The sequence below is a fragment of the Astatotilapia calliptera genome, chromosome 5 (assembly GCF_964374335.1).
Source record: "Astatotilapia calliptera chromosome 5, fAstCal68.1, whole genome shotgun sequence".
Taxonomy (NCBI): Eukaryota; Metazoa; Chordata; class Actinopteri; order Cichliformes; family Cichlidae; genus Astatotilapia; species Astatotilapia calliptera.
In genome coordinates, this window is record NC_137426.1 from 19675107 (window position 1) to 19693280 (window position 18174).

At 44.6% G+C, this 18174-nt stretch overlaps 1 protein-coding gene and 1 long non-coding RNA gene across 2 annotated transcripts in view; both read right to left on the reverse strand.

Moving 5' to 3' along the window:
- The window catches only part of LOC113016706 (uncharacterized), a 91870-nt gene that overhangs the window by 23631 nt on the left and 50065 nt on the right, over window positions 1–18174 (reverse strand). The window lies entirely within an intron of this gene.
- LOC145428905 (uncharacterized) lies at window positions 6338–9045 on the reverse strand. The gene is made up of 2 exons (XR_013909240.1): window positions 8642–9045; window positions 6338–8564 (listed from the first exon to the last, which is right to left on the reverse strand). It is a non-coding gene; the product is annotated as an uncharacterized LOC145428905 (long non-coding RNA).

Sequence of the window (18174 nt, forward strand, 5' to 3'; positions counted from 1 at the left end):
AAAAATGTTCTAAGACTTGTGACTTGACTTGGACTTTTACACCAATGACTTGGGACTTGAATTGGACTTGAACCGGTTTACTTGAAAAGACTTGATATTTTACCCCAAATATAAAATTTAACATGCATATTATATGGAGATTGAAAATGTGACGTCATTCACGGGTAGAACCGCAAAGGATTCTGGGAACTCGTGGCAAGCGGTACTAGCGCACGCAGGCTTTCAATTAAAATCAGTCACACAGCGATAAAAAGAAACACAAAAATGTCAAGAAGCTGTTGTATTATTAACTGCAATAGCCGGTCGCATGACAGCCACGGGAAGCCGACGGGTAAAGAGATCGGTTGTTATCGGATTACGTCGTTGAAGAGAAATTGTTCGAGCCATGTTTCCAAAGTAACAAAGACGCGACTGGATTGCAGCCATTCAAAGATCAAATATAACGTCCTAGAACACTCCAGCTCACAGGTTAGTCTGCTCCAAGCATTTACACAAAGGTCAGTCTGCTGTTGTAGTTAATGCGTCATTTTTCTTAACATAATTGGTGATATAGGTTACAAGCAAGTCTGGCGCTGAACAGAAATTGTCGCGCTATGCTCCTTTATTTATTATGCATAAATAGTAAATTATCCTGACACAATATTGCGTTTCGCTTCTGTTATTATGGTACACTGACAAAAACACATACTTTTATTCACAGGATAAAACAGGTTTTTTGTATCACTAATTGTCCAGTACGATTACAGCATACAGTATTATTGTCACTGCTACATTTCTGTGATGCTACCAGAAATTATTTCCACTACTAATTAATTACCGTTGAGCTCAAAGGTTATATTAATAAACGGTTAACGAATGTGTATTTATGAAGACGATTTGTGAGACTGGTAAACTTATGATACGTACGATGGTCTTTCGTTCTACACGGTGCATTTCAAGGTCCTGCACCCATCCGTCGGTAAACTGTACCTGGGCTTGTTGCAGTGACCGGAAGTTACTAAACTTCATGAGTGTATGCACTCACTCCAAGAACCGTATAATTATAAATATGCATATAAATATGCTACAATGAGATAGCTGACTTCATCTAACTAGCAAATGTTTTCCAGGCTACGTTGGTGATACAGTTTTTTTTAATGTGTATGATATTTTTGTCATGCGATTTTAAAGCTGGTCCTACAAGCGCATCCAAGAACAACATGCAGCTTATCTCAGAACTGTCGGTGAAAATTATTCTTGGAGCTAGGTTTAATTGAGCTGCATTTTAAAGAGGTGCAATTTCACAATTTGTGTATATTTTCTAAGTTCACTATTTTGTATGTGTTGAGAAAAACACAGATTTTAAAATTACATGGTCTAATATTTACATTTAGCATAACTGCAACATTATTTTTTCGTTTGTTTTTTTTAAAGACTCGAAAGGACTTGAAATTCAAAGTTTCAGACTTGTGACTTGACTCGGACTTTTACACCAGTGACTTGAGACTCGACTCTGACTTGCCTGACATTACTTGAGACTTGACTTGAGACTTGAGGATAAAGACTTGAGACTTACTTGAGACTTGCAAAACAATGACTTGGTCCCACCTCTGCCGTAGGCGCACAGTCAGTTTAAAAGAGTTTAATTTTTAATACAAAATAAAAGAAACAGTGTAACAGCAGCACCTAAAAACAATTAAAAACGTTACCTTATTAAAAAACGATAAGACTGTACGATTGCCCGTGAGGCAGGACAAGCACTGCGGAGAACAGTTTAAAAACAAATCAACATAGCACACAGGTTAAAAATGGACAGCAACTCACACATGACCCCAAATGGGTAAAACACTATAGAAAAAAAGGCAAATCTTCGGTGCCGTCTTCACTCGGGCCCCCCGCTGTGCATGCAAGAGCGGGGAGACAAAAAAAGGATTTGTTTTCCCTGCAGCGCCTTCACCACCTGCGAATCAATATCTGTGGTGCCTACTGATACAGAAAAAGTAAAACCAAAAACCATCGACAGCCGCAGCAGTCAGTCTGTCGGCTTACACCAGTTTAAAACAAATTAAAACACACTGATGTGTCGGGTCCTTTGCCCGCAGCCAGAAATCCACCTGGCAAAGCAGCAGCTCGGTACTCTGTGAATAAAAGGCAGGAGATCACTAGCTGGACAATAAAACACAGGAATATTCCTCCACTGAATTGGTTTTGTTACCTGTCCACAAGTTCGTGTCACACCCTAATAAATGTGGGTCAGTGGCGATGAAGTCCACTATACCGTTCTCACGGGAGCAATGTTTCCCACCTACAAGGGTGCAAATAACTGTAAACCTCTGCCAACAGCCAGAGCTCAAGTGGTACATTTTTGTGTAACCTACCGTTCTAACAGAAGTTTAGGGGAGGACGCGTATCAGACTTTCATAGTTAAGAAACACCAACTTGCCCAACTCGGACCAAGCACTCGCAGCTTCAGGTTTGCAAAGGAATACCCAATTGCCCACACCTGCGCTTATGAAAGGAGCGAAGACCAGCTCCGCCCACCAGAGGCGGTCCCAAGTCTCCAGGTCTCACCTGTCACATTCTCCCCCTGGTTTTTGCATTGGCGACCCGACAATGAAACCTTAAAGCCACGGTCTATAAAAAGCTGTAACTGAATGTACACTAGGTGGCCTGGCTTCAGCTGATTGGGGCAGATGGTGTGGATTGGAATGGTGGCCAGCTGTTGAGCGTGTCGTTCTTCTAACTGTACCACTTTCAGCTAATGGAGTGGGGACACTACACTGTGGAGTCAGGGTACCAGGATTAGTCCTTCTGGACTGCGGCCTCATTACTATAGCCAGGTCCTCTGGGAGTTGTTGGGGACAAGGTGCAGAATCAGTTTGTACACTTTGGGGGTCACCTCTTGGGGACTCCCTTCGTTGCCACACATAAAAGTCTCCCTCATCCTCAGACGGGGGTAACCGGTCAGGTGAACTTCTAGGGTTAGCAGTTTGCTGGAGCTCTGCCCTTATTTTCTCACAGATATCAGCAGGGATCGGCTTGATAAATTGTCTATTAACCTGTCTTTTCTGTTCTGGATCATTGAGTGGGGCCACTGTATACACAGGACCAGCATCAGCAGGGGCACGGACAATACAATACGGTGTAACGCCCCAAAAATCTTGGATTTTATTCCGTCCCCGAATGCTATGATCTCTCAAATACACTAACTGATGCAATGGCAAGGGGTCAGAAGCTGTGGCAGGTTGACGATCTGCACGCAGCGTCGCTGCTGCTTTGGTGCGGTTACTCACACCTTTATAAGCTACATCTAGACGTTTCTGATGCTCTTGGACCCAAGTGTGTACCGGGCCATGGGTGGGTTCCTCCACTCTGCCTAACAGGAAGTCAACTGGGAGCTGGGGCTCTTGGCCAAACATAAGAAAATAGGGTGACTCACCCGTAGTTTGATGGATTGTGGTATTGTAAGAAAAGGTGAGCTGCTGTAAATACATGGGCCAATGACGCTTTTGCTCAGGGGGCAGGGTTCTCAACAGATCATGCAGAGTCCGATTAAAACGCTCACACTGGCCATTACCTTGTGGGTGGTAAGGAGTGGTGCGAGTCTTTTCCACACCATATAACTGGCATAGCTGCTGAACTAATGCTCCTTCAAAACTCCTCCCCTGATCGGAGTGGATCCTAGAGGGAACACCAAAGCGATAAAACCACTCATAAACCAAAACACTGGCCACAGTAGTTGCCTTTTGATCCTTAGTAGAAATGGCCTGAGTGAACTTTGAAAACACATCAGTAAGAATCAATACATTTTCACGGCCATCAACGGAGGGTTCAAGGCATGTGAAATCAATTGCCAGAATCTGATTGGGCCTCACAGCCATGAGGTGACCCATGGTTGTTTTAGGTTTGGGATAAACTGCTTTAGCCTGCGCACAACGTTCACATTGCTGACAGTAATCCTGAACCTCCTTAGACATACCTGGCCAATAACACCTCTTGCGTATCAAGTCTGCAGTCCTGTCAGTTCCCTGATGACCATGGTCATTATGCAAGCCATGTAAAACCTCATTCTTGAGACTCTGAGGGACCACTAATTGGCACACTGGTTCCCCCCCATCTGGCTGAAAGATCTGCCGATAAAGGACGCCCTCCTTTTCTACCAGTTTCCTCCACTGGCGCAACATTTCCAGCACTGCTGCTGGCAAATCTCTTCTCTCCTGGCGAGTAGGGCCAGTTCCTCTGCGCCAAAACTTCAAAAAACCACTAATCGTGGGGTCCTCCCTCTGCAAAGTAGCAAGGTCTGCAAGTGAATGAGAGGGTAAAACCGAAATCATAGATTGGATTACTTGTTGGGGTGGTAAAACTGTTTGCACTAAAGAGTCTGGAAGGGAAGTACCAGGAAGCAGTGTTTCTAAAGACACAGTTTGATCGGATGGCTGACACTGTCGGGACAAAGCATCTGCATTGCCATTTGTACGACCCGGACGATACTTAATTGAAAAATCAAAAGAAGAGAGCTGAGCCGCCCAGCGCTGTTCCAAAGCTCCAAGCTTTGCTGTAGTCAGATGGCTCAAGGGGTTGTTGTCTGTATAGACAACACACCTGTTACCCAGAAAATATTCTCTGAATTTTTCAGTCATAGCCCATTTCAAGGCTAGGAATTCAAGTTTCATGGAGCTGTAATTGGACATGTTACGTTCCGTGGGCTTTAGCCCTCGACTAGCATAAGCTATAGGACGCACCTTGCCATCAGCTTGCTGTTGTGAAAGCACTGCCCCCAGACCCCAGTGGCTGGCATCAACCTCCAAGATAAAAGGTTGTGAAAAATTAGCATAAGCCAATACGGGGGAATGCACCAACCGAGCTTTCAACTCTTGAAAGCTATTTTCACACTGCTCGGTCCAAACTTCCTGCAATGCACGCTTGGAGGGGCGTTTGTGCTTAGTCCCAGCCAGTTCGGCCACCAGCTGGTGGAGCGGAGCAGCTAGGGATGCAAAACCTGGAACAAAGCGGTGATAGTAACTAGCAAACCCTAAGAATGATCTCAATTCAGCAACAGAGCTAGGAGTTTGCCAATTAGACACCGCAGATATTTTGTCTGGGTCCGTGGCTACCCCGTCCTTGGAGATCACATGCCCAAGGTACTTTACCTCTGTCTGCAGAAAACAGCATTTTTCCAACTTGGCCTTCAAGTTTTGTACCCGCAAGGTCTCCAGTACTGCTCCTAGGCGCTGAATATGCTCGTCTACTGTGGTAGAGAAGACAATCACATCATCCAAGTACAACAACAAAGACTGGTGATTCTGGGAACCAAACATTCGCTCCATCAATCTCTGAAAGGTGCTTGGTGCATTACAGAGGCCAAACGGCATGCGGTTGAACTCAAATAACCCAAAAGGAGTACAGAAAGCAGTTTTCTTTTTGTCTGGCTCAGCAACAGGGACCTGATTGTAGCCACTAGCCAAGTCCAAGGTAGAGAACCAACATGCACCTGACAACACATCCAAGGACTCCTCAATTCGGGGCAAGGGAAAAGCATCCTTCCTAGTCCTTGAGTTCAGCAGACGGTAATCCACACAAAGCCTAATACTGGAGTCCTTCTTTCGTACTACCACGATTGGGGATGCAAAAGGGCTACAACTTTCTCTGATCACCTGACTCTCCAACAGGTGTTGAATATGGGCCTTAACGCTCTCATACTCTGAAGGTGGAATCCGTCGATACCGCTGGCGGACCGGAGTCTCATCTAAAAGTGGGATCTCGTGAGTCATTAAATTGGTACACCCTAAATCACCATCATGAGAAGAAAAAACAGATTAGTAGTCACGCAAAAGGGCCCTTACCCTGTCCTGATCCTGTACAGTGAGGGCTGAGAGATCAATTGCATTAATTGCAGTTTTCAGAGGGTTGGATTCCACACTCTGGGTTGCCATGGTAACACGTTTTTCCTCTCCCAAATCTTCCAAGAGCCTGGTCGAGCCATCCGATTGGCTGACAATTTCAACTTGGCACAAGGTGCCAAGCTGACTGCGAGGTGGCAAAATGGCCTCAGTTAATCCCACATTGGTAACTGGGATAAATGCAGTGCCACTGACCACCTGGAGCAAAGCTGGAGAAGAAAGGAGACCATGAGGCAAACCGGCATCTAATGGTTCGAAAAGCGCTGTTCCAGTGTGTGCTGAAGGGACTTTCCGACATGTAGTTGGTACAAACTTCATTGTGCCTGCGGGGATGCAAATTTTTCTCCTACCCTTAACTCTCACTGGGCCACTAACTTGTGCTTCAGGCTGTAGCTGCGCTGTATGGCAATGCTGCAAAGCCTGCTGCCAAGGATCCTCCTGCACTAAAGGAAGGTCAAAAAGAGCAGAGCCATGTTCCAAAAACAGCTCCCTATAACACTCACGGATCACATTCATGCCGAGTACTCCACATATTTCTGAGTTGGGGCTGGGCTCCAAAGGATCTCTAACAACTAACACACCACGTTTCGGTATTTGCCTCCCTAACACTTGGCAATCAAGCTCCAGGTAGCCAACATAGGGAATATCTAGCCCATTAGCTGCCCGTAACCGCAGCCAATGGCATGCTTTCAGTTTCTCTGGACCCCAGTTCTTAAAATGTTTGGCAAAAAAACTCTCCGTGATGGTAGTGACCATGGATCCAGTGTCTAATAAACAGGAGACATCTACCCCTCCCATATTAATGGTAACCTTTGGACAGGAGCCTACCAACTTGGGTGGGGGACCAGACATTTGAGCATTACAACTGTTGGAGCCAGTTATGTCCCCATCTGATATGTGGCTCAGCATAACAGAGGGTGCTAGTTTTCCGCCTGCATGGAAAACGTACCCTGCCCAGATGAGCTCCTGCTAGGGGCTGTAGATTCAAAGGCTACTACCTTCTCATTATCACAGTCTTTAGCAAAATGGCCAGGCTTCTGACACCGTCTGCAAATAACCTGCCTTCCTCTCTGCGTGAACCTAGACTTACTTGATGTATGGGCAACTCTCAACTCATGTGTAAGCTGATCAATCTGGGCCTGCTGCCGTTTTAACATTTCCTTAACCTCTGCTAATTCTGACCCAATAGTATCCCTTGGCCCCTTTGTTTGCCCTGTATGCTGAATGCTGTAGACTGCTGGGACAGAATAAGTCCTGAACCGGCCGGGTTCTACTCCTACTCTGCCTTCCCGCTCCCACCTGAGGCCTTCATCTCTTAAAGTATGGAGGTCATAATCTGGATGTTCGCGAACAATCCTTTTAAGCTCGCGGCTCAAATTTCCATCCCGGACACCCTCTACAAACTGATCAGAAAGCAGTCTAGCAGCCTCAGGAATTCGCCTCTCTGGACAACTTTGGATCATTTTGTCCATGAGAGAAAACAATGCATGGGAGAATTCCCTCAGTGACTCTCCTTCTTGCTGCCTTCTTGCATAAAAAGCTTCCTTAACAGCAATAAAGGACATGGGGCAACCATACTGGCTAAGGAGAATATCAAAAATGCAGTCTGGATCTTCTCTTACTTGCTGGGACCTATATTTTATTTCCTCACGAGCATCACCAGTCAAATGATCATAGACATAATGGGCTCTATCAACAGGGGCAAGTCTACGAGTGCGCATTACAGATTTTATTTCCTCCACCCAACTTTGGACACCAATTTCCCCAGTTCCACTAAACAGGGGGCACGACCTCTCTCTAGGGATATAAACCAGCCTCTCTTGGAGAGAGCCCTCCATAGAGGTAGAGTCATGAGGTCTACAGGGGCTAGAAATGCCTGATTGGGACTCCATAATAAAAAAAATAAAAACCCTCAACAGTAAGTGCCTACTGTGTTTAAATGCAGATTACACTTTGTTACCACCAGGATTTACCAGCTGCTGCTTTGCCTAAAAAAATAAATACAAATATAAAACAGTTTAAAACACACACCCATAAAAATAAAAATTTTACACAAACCAACTGACTAATCGCTGTGCACACCTAGAGGCTCGTCCTGTCCGACAACGCCAGTTTGTGACCCGTGGTAGGTACCTATTTAAAATAGGACAGAGCCGTAGGCGCACAGTCAGTTTAAAAGAGTTTAATTTTTAATACAAAATAAAAGAAACAGTGTAACAGCAGCACCTAAAAACAATTAAAAACGTTACCTTATTAAAAAACGATAAGACTGTACGATTGCCCGTGAGGCAGGACAAGCGCTGCGGAGAACAGTTTAAAAACAAATCAACATAGCACACAGGTTAAAAATGGACGGCAACTCACACATGACCCCAAATGGGTAAAACACTATAGAAAAAAAGGCAAATCTTCGGTGCCGTCTTCACTCGGGCCCCCCGCTGTGCATGCAAGAGCGGGGAGACAAAAAAAGGATTTGTTTTCCCTGCAGCGCCTTCACCGCCTGCGAATCAATATCTGTGGTGCCTACTGATACAGAAAAAGTAAAACAAAAAACCAAAAACCATCGACAGCCGCAGCAGTCAGTCTGTCGGCTTACACCAGTTTAAAACAAATGAAAACACACTGATGTGTCGGGTCCTTTGCCCGCAGCCAGAAATCCACCTGGCAAAGCAGCAGCTCGGTACTCTGTGAATAAAAGGCAGGAGATCACTAGCTGGACAATAAAACACAGGAATATTCCTCCACTGAATTGGTTTTGTTACCTGTCCACAAGTTCGTGTCACACCCTAATAAATGTGGGTCAGTGGCGATGAAGTCCACTATACCGTTCTCACGGGAGCAATGTTTCCCACCTACAAGGGTGCAAATAACTGTAAACCTCTGCCAACAGCCAGAGCTCAAGTGGTACATTTTTGTGTAACCTACCGTTCTAACAGAAGTTTAGGGGAGGACGCGTATCAGACTTTCATAGTTAAGAAACACCAACTTGCCCAACTCGGACCAAGCACTCGCAGCTTCAGGTTTGCAAAGGAATACCCAATTGCCCACACCTGCGCTTATGAAAGGAGTGAAGACCAGCTCCGCCCACCAGGGGCGGTCCCAAGTCTCCAGGTCTCACCTGTCACATGTAGGTCGAATGTTTGTCACTGGTCACGAGGTCTCTCAATTCCCGTTCTTCTTCTCCAAGATCTTATCCATATCGCAGAGCCATGAGCTTCTCCAAGATTTTATCCATATTGCGTTCAATAAACATAGTCTGAGTACCAACAGCCCTGCCCATCAACTATCATGTCAGCCAGCCTTGTGGGATTTTGAACAGCTGTAGCTGCTTCTTATTCTTCAATAACCCAGGTCTGAGCCAGCTCCAATGATCCAGAACTCTGTTTCTATTGTGGTTCCGAGTTGGTAGATGTCATTTAATGTCCTCCATCGAGAGTGTCACCAGGGTCAAATAACCGACCATCGAGTATCCATCCGCAAACGTCTACGCAGGACAATTAGGCTCTCCCATGTCCAGGAGTATGTCATAATTCTTTTTTAGATTTTTTAGAGAACAAGCCTGGGAAACTCTCTTAGGGTTAAAAGTAGATGAGACTAGACAATTAGAAAGACAACTAGATTTAGTGTTCCCAATTAAACTATCCCCACTAACTGCATGTCTTTGGACTGTGGGAGGAAGCCAGAGCGCCCAGGGGGGACCCACACAAACAAGTCCTTGCTGACTTGATGAAAGCCCAATTAGGATAAGCACATGTTTAAAGTCCTTCCTTTGGATGTTTGTTCCATCTTTTTCCCTTGAGACCTAGAGGGAACATTTTCTGCCCGGTGTTATAGGGTCTTGATTACTCCAAGTTTGTGTTCCAGAGGGTGGTGGGAGTCAAAGAAGAAGTACTTGGAAGACCACACACACTGGTCTGTATGTCAGCATTCTACTCAACTAAACGTGTTGTTCTTTTTAGTAGAGCTTCAGTCACTGTAGCTGATTCTCTGAGTGCAATTTTCAGCACTATAACATCTTAATTACCTTAAGCATCATCAGCTTATGTGTAATGTAGTGTGAATGTTAACTTTTTTTTAATAGGTGTTATGATTCAGTTTTACAGTTGGTATGCAAAAATAAGTAGCATACCAACTGTGACTCTGGGGCCTGGTTATTAGTTGTTGCTGGTACAATTATTGACGGTGCAGCAGCACCAACAGCTGACATGTTGGTTAATTTGACACATTTTGCTGCATCTATTTTCATTTTCTTTTTATTATTTTCTTTAAGCTTACCAGCTCTGCATTCTCACCACTTCTTCCACACTAAACTTTTTCTACAAGGTGCAGAGCAAAGGTTGGGGAGGGGCCAATCACATTAAGAGATTTCATTGGGGAATATAGCAATAATGAAAACGAGCACTGATCCTGGGCTCCCAATCTGGGGCCTCTCTCCTTCTGGGATGGGTGCACAGATGTCGCAGAGATGTGAGGTATTCGGTACTCTTTGGGCTGTGGTGGCCCAGATCTCCTGGATCTATATTTGTCTGCTTCTGGCTTCTGGGGGACATTATTGTAACTTCCTGCCCTCATTTTTAAGTAGATTTTGTTACAAAGACACATAAGCTCTCTCTCTCTCTCACACACACACTCACACACACACACCACAAGTGGACTGTTGATATACAGTGGGATGCAAAAGTTTGGGCAACCTTATTAATAGTCATTATTTTCCTGTATAAACTGTCGGTTGTTACAATAAAAAATGTCAGTGAAATATATCATATAGGAGACACACACAGTGATATTTGAGAAGTGAAATGAAGTTTATTGGATTTACAGAAAGTGTGCAATAATTGTTTAAACAAAATCAGGCAGTTGCATATTAATAATAATAATAATACATCTGATTTATAGGCACCTGTAAAGACCCCCAAGGTCACCTTACATTAGTACAACCAAAATAAAAACATAATGTAAATAAAAAATAAAAAACAAGTATCAATGTATAAAAGCTAAATTTAAAAATAGACTATGATGGAATCATGATGAAGAGTATGCAATTTTGAATATTATAAAAACATCATGGTATAATCAATTAACAATGTTAACTGTGTGCTACAGGAGCTGGCTTTTCTCCTCTCATCTATTGATTGTTTGTGCTCCACTCTCCATGTGCCAAGTTTTAAGGCAAGTTACTGTAATTTATCATTTAATATCCATGTTAAATGGTCCAGTTTTTTTTTTCTCTGGTTCTTCTCTGGGGAGCCTGTGTGTTTTTCCACAAGCCATGACAAACAAATCAGGGAGGTTAAAATGTTTCATAAAAACTATCTAGCAGCAGCCATGTGAATGTTGTATCATAGCCAAAACCTGAACAAATGTCAGCCAATCAAAAGAAAGTTTGAAACAGAGTACAGATTGCAATAGAAAGAAAGCAATGAATCCAAAAAGTCGAACAAGAATTTAGATTTACAGTAGGTTGACACAGGGAGCACACATACACAGTCCAGCACTAGTGATGTGTCGGTCGCGAACGAAACGGTGCATAGAGCCGGATCTTTGAAGTGAACGACGCAAGCTTTTTTTTTCTCTCACCCTCTCTCTCTCACTTTTTTTGCTTCACTCCGCACGCCAGCCTTGTGCTTTGCACTGAGAAGACGGGGGAGGGGCGTGTTCTGACTATCCGGTTGTTCAGTCTGACGTCACTAGCCATGTCTGGGTCTAAACTCCGCTGCAGGTCCATATATCAAACGATCACTGTGGCATTACTGAGAGTTGAAAAACTGTCTAAAGTCTTTCATCTTTAATAAAATGATCAGCGTTATGCTCTACCAGGTGTAACAATTGAGTTTAACATCCAGGCATCCATGAAAACGGAATTTATGACATTTAACGGAGTTAGAAGTTAGCAGGGAGTTAGCTCGCTAGCTTCTATCTAAATACAATATAGCATGTCCTGACTGCGGGGTTTTGGAAACAAATTAAAACGTACAGCTCTCCTATCACTTCCAGCATAAATGAAGACAGAAAAATAAACAGCAGTGACGTTTGTAGGGTTACTGAAGTTGGGCTAGCTGGTATATAATGATGTGCTACGTGACCGCTAGCGACATAGCTATGTTAGCATAATATAAACAAGCTAACTTTTTTTTCCACTCGATAAAAGTTAACGTGAGTGTTCTCGGTGGTCAGAAACAAATGTAATCGCATGGCAGGATGCTGTAAAAGGACCAAACTTCAGCCAGGAGAACAACTGAGATAATCCATCCACAATACGAGGTTAGTCATTCATATACTGCTGCATGGGCTGGGCTGTAGTTACATCCTAAGGTTTTAAAAACTGAGCTTAAATAAATGATTAGCGGTAATAAAAGCCGAGGGAGGTCAACAGGGATCACTGACTGTTTTAGGAGCTTTTTGAGATCAAATAGAAGAAAATACATAACATTAAACATGTTAACAACACAAAAGCCATATTAAACGCAGACTACTTTAGACCCGGAAGTAGGATTCGTCGCGTCATCACTGAACAACCGGATTGTCAAATTTGTACGTTTTGTTTTGTTTGGTTAGTGCACTGGCCCTTTAAGAGAAAGGCATGGTCCGTGTGAGGACAGGAGAAGTGACAGAAAGACTCAGACAATCGACTGATTAATGTGATCTATGCTGTGAAATGCTGATAAAAAGGCATTCCCTGTGAGTATGCATTATTTTTTGGCACTTTATGTTGATTAATAGCAGTTACTTAGATGCTGTATTACGCATGCTAATTTATGGTTTGTAGACAGTTGTTTGGTGTTAGCATCAGCACTTGCTAACACCAAGTGTTAGGGTTACTCCTCAAGTAATTATTTTAGTTTGACACTCATATACACTGTATTTTGCTGTTACAGTTTCACACCTGCCATATAAAGCAACCCATATGGAAAAGATATATATAAATCTTATAAAGTTTGTATCTGTCTTGTGTGAAACTTGTATGAAAAGCATATAAGTGTGAAAACAGATATAAGATCCCTTGAAAAATTATATAATGAAACTTGTATGTTTTGGATACTTACTAAAACAATGTATGAAAGTAATGCGAAAGTGGCCACTTTCATGAGTAAATCATGTAAGCCTTATATGATTTACTCATGAAAGTGGCCACTTTCATGAGTAATCACATATAAGTTTTTACTATTTCTTTTCCGTATGGGAAAGTCTAAACCCACTCTGACGTCCGTGACTTTTATGTGGAGGTGTTTAACTCCTGGATAGTAGAAAGTGGTTCTACGAGGCCAGTACAGTGAAAAGGGACACCCTACAACAACGATGAAGACTGCATTGTTACACGCTGTATCCAGACCAGCACGACAGACGCAGTGACACCCAGTCAGCATAAATGCACATTCAATCAGCTTAAAGATGGAGAAAGAAGGATATGAAGTAAGATCCACGATGTCAAAGAAATCTAGCCGCTCTTCCACTGCAAGCGTAATGTTAGCTGCCGCTACTGCCCGTGCTAAAGCTGAAGCTGCCCAAAAAAGAGCTGAGTTTGCAAAGAAGGAAGTTGAATTTAAAGTAGAAAGAGCCAAATTAGATGCAAAGCTTGATGTTCTAGCAAAAGAAAGTGAAGCTGAGGCCACAGCCGCTGAAGCAGCTGTCTTGGAGCCTGCTGTTGCAAGTTTTGACAATGAGCTTGCCAAATATTTAATGAGAAGTCAGTTGTTAACCTCTGAACTCACCAAGTTTGATGACAAGCCGGAGAACTATTTATCTTGGAAGTCATCTTTCATCAACGCCATTGACACTCTAGAGCTTAGGGGCATCTGAACAAATCGACCTCCTTGTAAAATCACCTGGCCCAGAATCTAGCAAGCATGCACCTCGCATTAAAGCTGTAAACATAACAAACCCAGCTGTGGCATTAGAGCTAATGTGGAAGAGGCTTGAAGAAATCTGTGGGTCGCCGGAAGACATTGAAAGTGCTCTTTTCATCAAACTTGATCAATTTCCTAAAATAGGGCCCAGAGACAATCAAAAACTAAGAGAGCTGAGTGATATGTTGCAGGAGATAAATGCAGCAAAACAAGAAGGGTACTTGCATGGACTCTCCTATCTCGATACAGCGTGAGGTGTCGCTCCCATTGTGGATAAGCTGCCGTATGGGATACAAGACAAGTGGATGATGGAAGGCTCACACTACAAGTAGCAGCACAAGGTGACCTTCCCTCCATTCACGTTCTTCTTACAGTTCATACAGACACAAGCAAAGGCGATCCAAGCTTCAATCTGCTGTCAACCTGCAACTCTGGAGTTAAAAGGGACAAGCTTGGAGATGGTTACAGCAACAACCGCAGGTCAATTTCAGTGCATAAAACCAACGTTACGGCCATATCCGAGGAAGGACCGAACAAATGTTGTCCTGTGCGCAACAAACCTCACGCCTTACAACAGTGCAGAAGTTTCAGAGAAAAGCCAATTCAGGAACGAAAGGCGATATTAAAGCAACACAACATCTGTTTCAAGTGCTGCGCTTCTAACAAACATGTAGCTCGCGACTGTCGAGCAGAAATCAAATGCTCTGAATGTAACAGTGATAAGCACCCAACAGCTCTGCATTCAGATGTTCCTCGCTCTCCAAAAGCTCTTCAGCCCCCAGCAAGTCACGGCGGGGAGAAACAAGAATTACAAGAGACTGCAGTTGTTTCAAGTTGCACTGAGGTATGTGGGGAAGGATTTTCTGGGAAATCTTACTCAAAAATATGCCTGGTTAATGTTTATCCTGCCAACGATCCTAGAAAACACCAAAGAATGTTTGTCATGCTAGATGACCAGAGTAACGTTTCACTAGCACGCTCTGAGTTTTTTGACATGTTCGAGGTTAATGGTAAGGCAGAGCCATACACCCTCCAGACATGCAGTGGCATAGGTCTCACTTCTGGCAGAAGAGCCTCTGGGTATATGATAAGAGGCAATCGATAGCTCCCTCGCTATTCAGCTGCCCATGTTAATTGAGTGCAACATGATTCCCAACAAAAGAGAGAAAATTCCCACTCCCTCCCCGGCTTACGCACACAGTGTCATGGTCTGGTTGGGCACCTGCAGGTCTCAGACAGCGGCTCCTCCTCCTTTAGGCGGAGTCCGGTTGCCCCTCCCTGGCTGACCACCTGTGAGCAATCGTGCCAGCGGTATATCAGACCTGCGCTCTCAACCACTCATCGCCTGAGTATCTGCTATTCCCATGTTAGTTCAGTGGAGCATCCTAAACCTTGTCTTAACGCCGTGTGATGACTGACCTGTCTTTTCTTGTCCTCAGCGATAGCACCCGGAGTGGAGATCTTGTTCCCCTCGCTCCCGTCCTCCTGGACCTGGGCCGCCAGCTGCTTACACAACGTGGCCTGCCGGCCCACCGCTCACCTGCCTGCCTCCCCACGCCTCGACCGCTTCCGGGTTTTCCGCTCCACCTGTCCCCTCCATCTGAAACCAATGCCCCCGGCCCCTACCTAGTCCTGTTTCTACCTCCCCGCTGTCCCCGCTGTTCAGCCGTCTCCTAGAGGTGTCTAGGTCGCCCTCATTATCACCGACGAATCCTACGCGCCACTAGTGTGGTGGCGTCGCTTTGTGTTTCACCTTTGTTTACCTGTGGGCGGAAATAAATCATTTGTTTTCTGTCACCTCGCTTCCGGGTTGGTTTCTGCGCCTGTGTCCATCCCTGTTCTCTCGTGCCGTTGAGCCGTGACACACAGTCACCTCAAAGGCAAAGCACACAAAATACCACCCTTGGACAGTGGTGCAGACATTTTGCTGTTGCTTTGAAGAGACATTTTGAGAGTTCATAAAGTGCGCAGTCAGATCAATGGTCCGCATAATGCACCATACGCTGGGTGATAATAGGAGATGTGTGCTTAGGCAATACTCATAAACCTTCCTAAGTCACTTTTAAGACTCATGTTCTATCGAATGGAAGGCCAACTCATTTTTCCCCGTGCGAAAGCCACTTTACTGTCAAGCCAGACACCAGTCTATTAAATCGACACTTAATACTTGGTGGTTCAAACATAAAGGACAGAACACAAAACAGAACTATAGGAAACAATGTTTTCTGCCAGACCAAGAACGACAATAAGCTTGCACCCTCCATGGAAGATCTGCAGTTCCTGAATATCATGGACAATGAGTGTTTCCAGGATGAGTCACAAAGCTGGTTGGCTCCACTGCCGTTCCGCCAGCCCAGAGCATTGCTGCCTAACAATCGCCGCTACGCACTCAGTTGCCTCAATTCACTTGAACGAACTCTAGACAAAAACCCAAAAATGAAAGTTCACCCGATAGACGTTATGCAGAAAATGTTGGACAATGGGCACGTAGAGCTCGCACCCCCAGTACAAGAGTGTTGGTACCTGCCCTATTTCGGAGTGTACCATCCTCAAAAGCCGTCACAAATCCGAGTTGTATTTGACTCCAGCGCGCAGTTTGAAAGTATGTCGCTCAACACAGTGCTGTTATCAGGACCTAATCTGAACAACAGTCTATTAGGTGTGCTAGTGAGGTTCAGAAAACATCCAGTCGCAGTAACCGCAGATATCCAGCAGATGTTCTATTGCTTCCTGGTGCGCGAGGACTGCAGAGATGTACTGAGGTTTGTCTGGCACAAAGACAACGATCCACAGAAAGAGTTCGTGGATTACAGAATGTGCATGCATGTATTTGGAAACAGCCCCTCGCCTGCTGTGGCCACATATGGTTTGAGGAGGGCCGCGCAAAAGGGAGAAGCCAAATATGGGTCAGATGTTCGCCATTTCATTGAGCATGATTTTTATGTGGATGATGCTTTAAAGTCTGTCCTCATCGAACATGAAGCTATCGACCTCCTGAAACGGACACAAGACATGCTAGCAGACTCAAATCTTCGCCTCTTAAAAATAGCATCAAATAAGGTTGAAGTGATGAACGCATTCTCATCTCAAGACCGAGCCAAGGATCTCCAAAATCTGGATCTGTTCAAGGATGAACTCCCAGATCAGTGCAGTCTTGGAGTAAAGTGGAATATAATGGAGGACTATTTCACTTTTCACATTCCTCATGCTGAAAAGCCATACACACAAAGAGGAGTCCTTTCAACTGTGAACAGTGTGTTTGACCCACTTGGGTTTTTGGCCCCAGTCACCGTTCGAGGACGTCTGCTTCTAAGATGCTTCTAAGTTGTTGCTACAGACAACAGAGTGGGACTCACCTCTCCCAGAGGATCTGAAAGGCAAATGGATAGAATGGCAACAGTCCCTCCAATGCCTCAGCAAAGTCAACGTTCCACGCACTTACACTAAGATGTCACTGTCACTGTTTCTTGTATTTGTGTAGAACTTTGTGTCTTTTCAGATGCGTCCATGAAGGCAATATGTGCAGTTTCATACCTCAAGGTCACCACTGGGGATGGCAAGACACAGGTTGGGTTTGCCCTAGGTAAGGCACGACTCGCTCCACAGCCAGAGCTCACTGTACCCAGGCTTGAACTCTGCGCCGCAGTAATGGCGGTTGAAATGGCAGATATGTGAAGAGATTGATCACGCTATAGACAAAACTAGTTTCTATACAGACAGCAAGGTGGTTCGTGGTTATATTCACAACCAATCCAGACGTTTTTATGTCTATGTAAACAATCGTGTGTGTTGTATTAGAGAGTCAACTACTCCAGAGCAATGGCATTTTGTTACGACTGACGAGAATCCTGCTGACCACGGCTCACGATCAGTTCCAGCCGCTGAGTTAGAACACACGACATGGTTCACAGGTCCAGCGTTTCTCCAGTGCCCTTCATACATCCATCTAGAGCAGACTGATTACAAACTGCTGGAGCCAGACAACGACACAGAGGTGCGCCCAGAGGTAAAGACACTTTGCACTAACATTACAAAGGAAGTTTTGGGCTCAGGACGTTGGGAGCGTTTCTCCACATGGCGCTCACTTCGGAAAACCATGTCAAACTTGATTCACATCGCACAATGCTTTTAACAATCAAATGTTGAGCCAAACTGTACAGGATGGCACATCTGTAAAACGGCCATCACCCCAGAACTGTTAGATCAAGCAGAGACAATGATCATTAAAAATGTGCAGTTTGAAACATATACAGAGGAGATAAAGCGGATCTCTGAAAAACAGAACCTCCTTTATGCAACCTCCTTAATCGCGCGGGGCTGGGAGTAAAGGACACCAACCGTATTATCTTGCCAGGCAGTCACTACATCACTACCCTCCTTGTGCGCCACCACCATGAGAAAGCAAGCCATCAAGGCAGGCATTTTACAGGGGGCGCTGTCTGAGAAAGTGG